At 35.0% G+C, this 10,000-nt stretch overlaps 1 protein-coding gene across 5 annotated transcripts in view; it reads right to left on the bottom strand.

Annotated features, from left to right (window-relative positions):
- The window catches only part of LOC135218484 (uncharacterized), a 653,329-nt gene that overhangs the window by 266,165 nt on the left and 377,164 nt on the right, over window positions 1-10,000 (bottom strand). The window lies entirely within an intron of this gene.

Here is a 10,000-nt window from a genome sequence, read left to right as displayed (position 1 = left end):
ATTGTGAACTAATAAAGAAAAAATAAAATTAAATAAATGTAAAAGGATTATGATGCTAAAAACTTCACGAAACAAAGATATCGATTATGAACTCACAGAGAAAAAAAATAAAAATAAAATGTAAAACGAAACAAAGGAATAAATTACGAACTAATATAAAAAAAAAGGATGTCACTTGTTTTCCCCTACGTTTTCTAAGTAGGCACTGAACGGTCAAGTCAGTCGCCCACCAGTCACAAAAACAAGTGCCACCAAATAGACGACAGGTCACAAGTGCAACCAAGTGACGCATATGCCCCAAGTGGGCACTATAGTGCCCACAGATCCCTCAAGTGGCACCAGGTGCAGGGCTACAAGTGCCCACGAAAACGTCGCACGTGATGCTAAGCCTATCAAAAAAATTTCCTTTGGAAGACCAGAGCTGAATATTAAATAGAATTGTGCTTCGTTAGATGCTAGTATTTTGGGCACCCCCCCCCCCCCCCCTCCCCCCACAAATATCCTGTGACAGGCAAAGCATCAATATAAGATATTTATACTATACAGGATGCCCAAAAACGATATCACTTTATTTTTCTATTTTTTTCCAAGAAATGTGTCTGTGATATATCTATATATAGTATATATATATATATATATATAGACTGGTAAAAATGTTCTGTAACAACAGAGTTCCATCTAATAAAAGGAGCCCATAAAACACCAAAAATAGAGAAAAAGTACTATATTTCAGAGACTGCTGTCTCCCTCTTCAGGTAGATGAATGAGAAAAGTTTACAGAAAAGGTGGTATTTATACCAAGAGGTCCATCCCACAAAAACAAGCCATTAAGTCACCCCCCGCTGATAATCTTCCTCTAATCTTCTTAAGGGTTGGTTGAATGAAGACGTTGTCGATCGTGTCCGAAATCCATCCTCCTTTTGAGATGTTCATTACCTGCCTCTCTTTTATTAAGGCCGATTCCATCATTTGACTCTTGTACCGGCAGTTGCTGCTATAAATTACACGTGACAAATTCCAGTTTATTCTTATGGTTATGTTCATTTATATGGTTGAAAAATAGCCGAGTTCTGTTGTCCATACCTAACTGACCGTTTGTGTTGTATTAATCTCTTGGGAAGGGATTTTACCTGTAAATCCGATGTAAGATTGGTCACAGTCCTGGCATGGGATTTCGTATACCCCAGAGTCCTTTGGAGATGTCTTTTGTTGGAACGTTAATCAGGGATTTGGCTAAGGTGTTTTTGGGTAAGTAAATACAAAAGGGTTCGATTTTTCCGAGGGGGTTGGTTATTCTCTTAATCGTGTCCAGGTGGGGAATTATTATTTTATTGTTGGGTGTATCTCTGGTCTTGTCTTTAGGGGTCGGTAGAAATTACGTTAGCTTTTGTGAATTGCTTTTCTCAATTATATGGTCAGGATATTTAAAGACGAAAGTTGCTTGCGAATTAGTTCAAACTCTTTTTCCAGGAATTCTGGGGAACAAATTCGTAAGGCTCTTAAGAACAAGTTACTAGCTACACTATTTTGATAGAAATGTCATGATAGCTAAAGTAGTGAATGTATGAAAGTGAGAACGTTGGTTTTTCTGTATATGGTAAATTTGTATTCTGTCGTATCTCTGATTATTAAAACATCAAGAAAAGGAATTTTGTTGTCTGTTTCCCATTCAACTTTAAATTGATGCTGGGCACTAATTGTGTTTAATTTCGAGAGGAATTCATTGAAATTGCCCCACCTATTATCCCAAAATGTTAGGATATCATCCACGTATCTCATCCACAGCATGTTTTTGGGTTTTATTGCATTTATTACTGTAGTTTCAAAGTATTCCATGTACAGATTGGCTAGAACAGGACTTAAAGGACTACCCATACTACACCCGAATTTTTGCTTGTAGAATGATTCCCCGAATGAAAAATTACGTATTAGATGCACATAATTCAACTAGCTTTATTATTTTGTCAAGCGCCAATGGGAAATGATCTGAATAGGGGGATAATTTTACCCTTAAAAACTGAAGAACGTCCTGTACTGGTACTTTAGTGAACAAGGAATCTACATCAAGGCTTAAAAGTTTTATGTTGTGAAGTGGTATATGTGCTTCTCTGAATTTGTAACAAAAATCTTCCGAATGTTTAATGTGACTGGGAGAAAAAGTGCCTAAAAAAGGGGACCAATCTTACATCGGATTTACAGGTAAATCCCTTCCCCATAGATTAATACAACACAAACGGTCAGTTAGGTATGGACAACAGAACTCGGCTATTTTCAACAACCATATAAATGAACATAACCATAGAATAAACTGGAATTTGTCACGTGTAATTTATAGCAGCAACTGCCGGTACAAGAGTCAAATGATGGAATCGCCTTAATAAAGAGAGGCAGGTAATGAACATCTCAAAAGGAGGATGGATTTCGGACACGATCGACAACTTCTTCATTCAACCAACCTTAAGAAGATTAGAGGAAGATTATCACGCGGGGTGAACTTCAAAATTGGCTTGTTTTGTGGATGGACCTCTTTGGTATAAATACCACCTTTTCTGTAAACTTTTCTCATTCATCTACCTGAAGAGGGGAGACAGCAGTCTCTGAAATATAGTACTTTTTCTCTATTTGGTGTTTTTATGGGCTCCTTTTATTATGGAGAACTCTGTTGTTACAGAACATTTTTACCAGTCATTTTCAGCCCATTATGGAATTCAACCGCCTTTCCAGGATTCTTCACTCACTTCCAGAAGTCAAGCCAATTTTTCGCAAGTTTGAAAAAGAACTGATCAGACTACACCGGCTGAAAAACCAAAACCAAAAAACACTTTTTAGAAGAATGCCTCAAAGAACAAGTAACTACCAAAAATGTACGGATTCGGGAGATGGACTCTGCAATCGGACCCTTCCCTCTCACACAAGATTTTCCTGGAGGAAAGAATCACCGATACGAAAAACGACATCTTCGTACTACGCAGAGTGATATATGGAACCCAGTCTAATCTTCGCCTCCTCACTACGGACCACATATACAGGTATCTGATTTCATTCTGTTCCGACATTGCTGCCTATAATAGCGTGACTCATTCCAACAGACTTCTACGCAAGTTAAATAACCTAATAGACAATAGTGCATGGAATAATCTTGAGCAACAAGACAAAGTTTTAAACTTATCCAACACCCCCCTTACTGTAAATCAACATTTAGTTTTAAATTTAGGCTTATCCTTTGCCCTTATGCCAGACCGCAAAAACAACCTAGACTTCATAGTGGCTTTTGATAAATTCATATCTGACAAAAACTACAACCGTGAAGAGATATGTTTAAAAGGAGTGTTACTAAATGCTTTAACTGACTTACATAAGAAATATCCTCCCCGTTCCCCGCAGATTCATGATAGCCATCCACTCGCTAAAAAAGTTAGATGTTATAATAAGTAGATCCGACAAAGACGGCAAAATCGTAATAATGGACAAAGACTTCTACCTTGACAAAATCAACCAGCTCCTTAGCGACACAAACATACGAAAAACTGACGAAAAATCCCCTCCTCCAAAACGTTCCCACAGATTTTTTCGGAAAGTAAGATTAATTGGCAAACGACAAAAAGAGTATTGAACTATTAGAGAAATTTAAAGTAATTATCCTAAATTACCCTATTTTTATGGCCTTCCCAAAACTCACAAAGACAATCTTCCATTCAGACCCATCGTTTCATGTGCCGGTGCTTTCAATTACAAAATTTCTAAATGGTTAGCTGGCCTCCTTTCCCTTTTTTTAGGCACTTTTTCTCCCAGTCACATTAAACATTCGGAAGATTTTTGTCACAAATTCAGAGAAGCACATATACCACTTCACAACAAATAAAACTTTTAAGCCTTGATGTAGATTCCTTGTTCGCTAAAGTACCAGTACAGGACGTTCTTCAGTTTTTAAGGGTAAAATTATCCCCCTATTCAGATCATTTCCCATTGGCGCTTGACAAAATAATAAAGCTAGTTGAATTATGTGCATCTAATAACGTATTTTCATTCGGGGAATCATTCTACAAGCAAAAATTCGGGTGTAGTTAGTAGGGTAGTCCTTTAAGTCCTGTTCTAGCCAATCTGTATATGGAATACTTTGAAACTACAGTAATAAATGCAAATAAAACCCAAAAAAAAAAAAAAACATGCTGTGGATGAGATACGTGGATGATATCCTAAACATTTTGGGATAATAGGTGGGCAATTTCAATGAATTTCCTCTCGAAATTAAACACATTAGTGCCCCAGCATCAAATTTAAATTTAAAGTTGAATGGAACAGACAACAAAATTCCTTTTTCTTGATGTTTTAATAATCAGAGATACGACAGAATACAAATTTTACCATATACAGAAAACAACGTTCTCACTTTCATACATTCACTACTTTAGCTATCATGACATTTCTATCAAAATAGGTGTAGCTAGTAACTGTTTTCTTAGATCCTTACGAATTTGTTCCCCAGAATTCCTGGAAAAAGAATTTGAACTAATTCGCAAGCAACTTTCGTCTTTAAAATATCCTGACCATATAATTGAGAAAGCATTCACAAAGCTAACGTAATTTTCTACCGACCCCCTAAAGACAAGACCAGAGATACACCAACAATAAAATAATAATTCCCCACCTGGACAACGATTAGAGAATAACCAACCCCCTCGGGAAAATCGAACCCTTTTGTATTTAAGTTACCCAAAACAACCCTTAGTCCCCCAAATCCTGATTAACGTCCAACAAAAGACATCTCCAAAGGACTCTGGGGTATACGAAATCCCATGCCAAGACTGTGACCAATCTTACATCGGATTTACAGGTAAATCCCTTCCCCAGAGATTAATACAACACAAACGGTCAGTTAGGTATGGACAACAGAACTCGGCTATTTTCAACCATATAAATGAACATCCAACCATAGAATAAACTGGAATTTGTCACGTGTAATTTATAGCAGCAACTGCCGGTACAAGAGTCAAATGATGGAATCGGCCTTAATAAAAGAGAGGCAGGTAATGAACATCTCAAAAGGATGGATGGATTTCGGACACGATCGACAACGTCTTCATTCAACCAACCCTTAAGAAGATTAGAGGAAGATTCTCAGCGGGGGTGACTTAAAATCGGCTTGTTTGTGGATGGACCTCTTGGTATAAATACCACCTTTTCTGTAAACTTTTCTCATTCATCTACCTGAAGAGGGAGACAGCAGTCTCTGAAATATAGTACTTTTTCTCTATTTTGGTGTTTTTATGGGCTCCTTTTTTAGATATTTGATATATATATATATATATATATATATATAATATATATATATACATATATATATATATATATATATTATACATACGTAAATAAATTCTTCTGTTAAAACAGAGTAACGTCTCAAGTATAAAAGACCCATTAAAAAACACTGTTTTTGAGTTAAGGAACATATTTCGGTGGACTTACTTCCACCCTTATCAAGTAAGAAAGTCCACCGAAATATAGTCCTTATCTTTAAACAGTGTTTTAATGGGCCATATATATATATATATATATATATATATATATATATATATATATATATCTATATATATATTATGTGTGTGTGTGTGTGTGTGTGTGTGTGTGTGTGTGTGTGTGTGTGTGTGTATACATTTACACTTCTTAAAAAGAAGAATTTGCCGGCCAACGTTAAGCGTGAACATTTTCCGATATCTTTCAGTTCGCGAAAAGAGATTATTATTATCATTATTTTTTTTTATTAAAAAAATAAAAAGGGGTTAAAGCTGGGAAAAAGAAGATTATTTTTTTTTTTATAAGATACCGATATTTAAAGGATCTGGAAGCGTATCATTCAGATTTAGCCGACAATAATGGCTACTCGATTTCAGGTAGTGGCTAGCGTACCTCAAAATGTATATAACTAAGACATTTTTATTTTTGTTAAGCTTAACTAGTATAAGTTAACTCAATTAAAAGGTTTTTAACTGACGCAAGTTATGGAGGATCGGCGTCGTACAAATTTTAATGGACGACTGAAGTGAGAAGTAAAAAAGGCGTGATCCGACTTCCAGCTCACTCGGGCTGCATGCAAGATTTTCCCCTCGCGCTAAGTGTAAACGTTATATTCCTAACTTTCGGCGTAAATTAAAGTGTGCTAAATCTACGGTCAAATAGAGCCGTGTTTTACCAACGAAAATTAAAATAAATATGCTAATGCTATATTTCTTTAGAAATAATTTTTCTTTTCTGTTTAACATGCATATTATTTATTTTTTACATTTTCATTCTAATAGATAAATCATAAATAACCTATCCTAAATTCCTGTATCTTTAACTCAACGCGAAACACATTTTTCAGAGGTTTTTAGGCTCTTCCCCCTCCACCAACAAAGTAGGTTGTAGGCTTACTCCCCGAGTAAACGATAATAAATAAAAAGCGAATAATAATAAGAGTTTAACGTTATGGCAGGTAACCTGATATGGACCCCACTAAAAACAGGGTATTCACACGACCCGAAATAGGGAATTTCCCTAGCAGCATCCTTACACTCCTCCCCTACAGGGGAGACTCACGAGGTTAGTAGGTTTCCCTCAAGTTTTTTATTTTATTTTTTTTTGCTCCCTGTCCGTATACCAAGTAACCGCAATCCACGACGACTCCATCCGAATGATTTCTCTGTACCGATCTGGAGACGGACCGGGTACAAAGGGAACGAATACCCAGACATTGCCGACGGAGCTGGGAGTTCTGACACGCGGAACGTTTGAGGTTTCAGTCTTGCCAAAGAATCGGTAATTGCTGCAAGAATACGAAAGAATAGGGGGAGTTATTTTGCAACACCTCTCCTACTCATATCAAACAATATCAATACTTTGCCAGGAACCATTCCAAAGGAATCTACTTATTTCTTCAAGTAGGATAGATAAAGTTAAGCATATCTTAGTTTTACCAGACCACTGAGCTGACTAACAGCTCTCCTAGGGCTGGCCCGAAGGATTAGATATTTTTACATAGCTAGGAACCAATTGGTTACCTAGCAACGGGACCAACAGCTTATTGTGGGATCCGAACCACATTATATCGAGAAATGGATTTCTATCACCAAAAAATAAATTCCTCTTGTTCCACGTTGGCCGAGCCGAGAATCAAACTTCAGACCAACGAGGAACTTTCAAAGTTGGATAGAATATAATATAAAATTTAGGCCAAAGGCCAAGATTAGACCTATGAAGTCATTCACCGCTGAAACGATAATTTGGCTTTAAAAAGGTTTGAAAGGTTTAATAGGAAGAAAACCTCCCTGTAGAACTACGGAACAATCGTTAGGGGAAGGTGGCAAGTAAGATGGAAAGAAAGAGAATAAGAACGAAGGTACAATAAAAGGAATGAAAGGGGTTGCAGCTAGGGGACGAACTGACGATAGGTGAAAAAAGAAATAAAAATACGAGATGAAAATAATAAAAAAAACTGACGATAGGTGAAAAAAGAAATAAAAATACTGACGATGCGTGAAAATGCAAATAGAAAATACTGACGATGGGTGAAAATGCAAATAAAAAACTGACGATGGGTGAAAATGCAAATAGAAAATACTGACGATGGGTGAAAATGGAAGTAGAAAATACTGACGATGGGTGAAGATTAAAATAAAAAACAGACGATGGGTGAAAATACAAATAGAAAACACTGACGATGGGTGAAAAATGGAAATAAAAAACTGACGATGGGTGAAGATTAAAATAAAAAAACTGGCGATGGGTGAGAATGAAAATAGAAAATACTGACGATGGGTGAAGATTAAAATAGAAAATACTGACGATTGGTGAAGATTAAAATAGAAAATACTGACGATGGGTGAAGATTAAAATAAAAAAACAGACGATGGGTGAAAATGGAAATAAAAAACACTGACGATGGGTGAAAATGGAAGTAGAAAACTGACGATGGGTGAAAATGCAAATAGAAAACATGACGATGGGGTGAAACTGAAATGAAAAAAACTGACGATGGGTGAAAATGCCAAATAGAAAACACTGACGATGGGTGAAAATGCAAATAGAAAACACTGACGACTGGGTGAAAATGCAAATAGAAAAACTGACGATAGTGAAACTGGAAATGAAAACTGAACGATGGGTGAAAATGCAAATAGAAAACATAACGATGGGGAAAAATGCAAATAAATAAAACACTGACGATGGGTGAAACTGGAAATGAAACTGACGATGGGTGAAAATGCAAATAGAAAACACTGACGATGGGTGAAACTGGAAATGAAAAACTGACGATGGGTGAAAATGCAAATACACTGACGATGGGTGAAACTGGAAATGAAAAAACTGACGATGGGTGAAAATGCAAATAGAAAACACTGACGATGGGTGGAAAATGCAAATAGAAAACACTGAAAACGAATAAAAAAAAAAAAAGTTACAGAAACACAAATGGGATAACAGTTCAAGCAGCACAAATGTCATATAAATAGGAAGGAATATAACATGGCTGAAGAAATTTCGGAGTATTTTTAACTTTTTTTATTCCTAGTTACAACCAAGGAATCTTTATCAATACTGAAGGTGATACCGCTGTGACTTTAATGATAAAGCAACAATTATACGCTTCTTTATCAAGATCTAAAGACCGTACATTGTAATTCGTATATGAATTTAATAATGAAATCGGAACACTGCATATAAACCATGCAATCTCGCTGCGTAAGACGCAAACACGTGGAATACAAACTCACATGGGTAAGATTCAATGACACACGATTTTTTTAAAAATGAGTGAGCTGATCAACAAAATGAAATACCAATAAAAATTAATTGTACAAAATACAATATAAATGTATATGTGTATATATTTATCACATATACCCATAATATATATATTACTCATATATATATATATATATATATATATATATATACTATATATATATATATATATAAATAGTGTATGTGTGGCGTGTGTGTTTATGTGTGCGTATATATATTATATATATATATATATATATTTATATATTATATATTTATATATATATATATATATATATATATATTTTATATATATATATATATATAAAATTAATATATATATATAATATATATATATATATATTATATTATATATATAGACACGAAGCTGACAACTTTTAAAAAACTGGTCGAAGTCAGTCAAGTATACCACAGTGACGTCAGAGCAAATTCAAATTTTTGTAAAAAAAAAACAATAATTACTTATCTTCTCAGGCGAATATTCCAGGATGCACGAGAACGCGGAAATCCTTGTGCGTTGTCAGTATCGTGCTGAATAGAATTTTCTTTGAAGTGCTTTTTTTTTTTTTTTTTGGGGGGGGGGGTGGGGGGGGGGGGGTGAATGTTACTGCACGCAGAATTGACCTCCAGTGAGTCGAATTCCTTAATATGTTTTTCTTGGCGTGTGATTTTACAAAGGGCTGTAAAATGCGTTGATTGGTATGCAGTAAAATTGGAGTAAAAATATGAGAGAGAGAGAGAGAGAGAGAGAGAGAGAGAGAGAGAGAGAGAGGAGAGAGAGAGAGAGAGAGAATTATTATTATATAATTACACAGGCAAATTACACAGGCAAATAGAGTACCTAATGACGTATAACCGCTCTTTCTCAGCTAGATTACCTCATTATACTCTTATTTTTGTCTCGTTGTTGTGTGGGCAATAATAATAATAATAATAATAATAATAATAATAATAATAATAATAATAATAATAATAATAATAATAATAATAATATATTATTATTATTATTATTATTATTATTATTATTATTATTATTATTATTATTATTATTATTATATAGTAGATGAAACCTATTCATATAGAACAATCCAACTAAAGGGGCCACTGACCTGAAATTCAAGCTTCCAAAGAATATGGAGTTCATTACGAAGAAGTAAGAGGAAGTAAAGGTAAATACAGAAGAAGAAATACCGCTTATTAAAAAAAAAGTAATACTATA

This window comes from Macrobrachium nipponense, chromosome 19 (genome assembly GCF_015104395.2).
Source record: "Macrobrachium nipponense isolate FS-2020 chromosome 19, ASM1510439v2, whole genome shotgun sequence".
Lineage (NCBI taxonomy): Eukaryota > Metazoa > Arthropoda > Malacostraca > Decapoda > Palaemonidae > Macrobrachium > Macrobrachium nipponense.
This window is presented reverse-complemented; position numbering and strand designations above follow the sequence as displayed.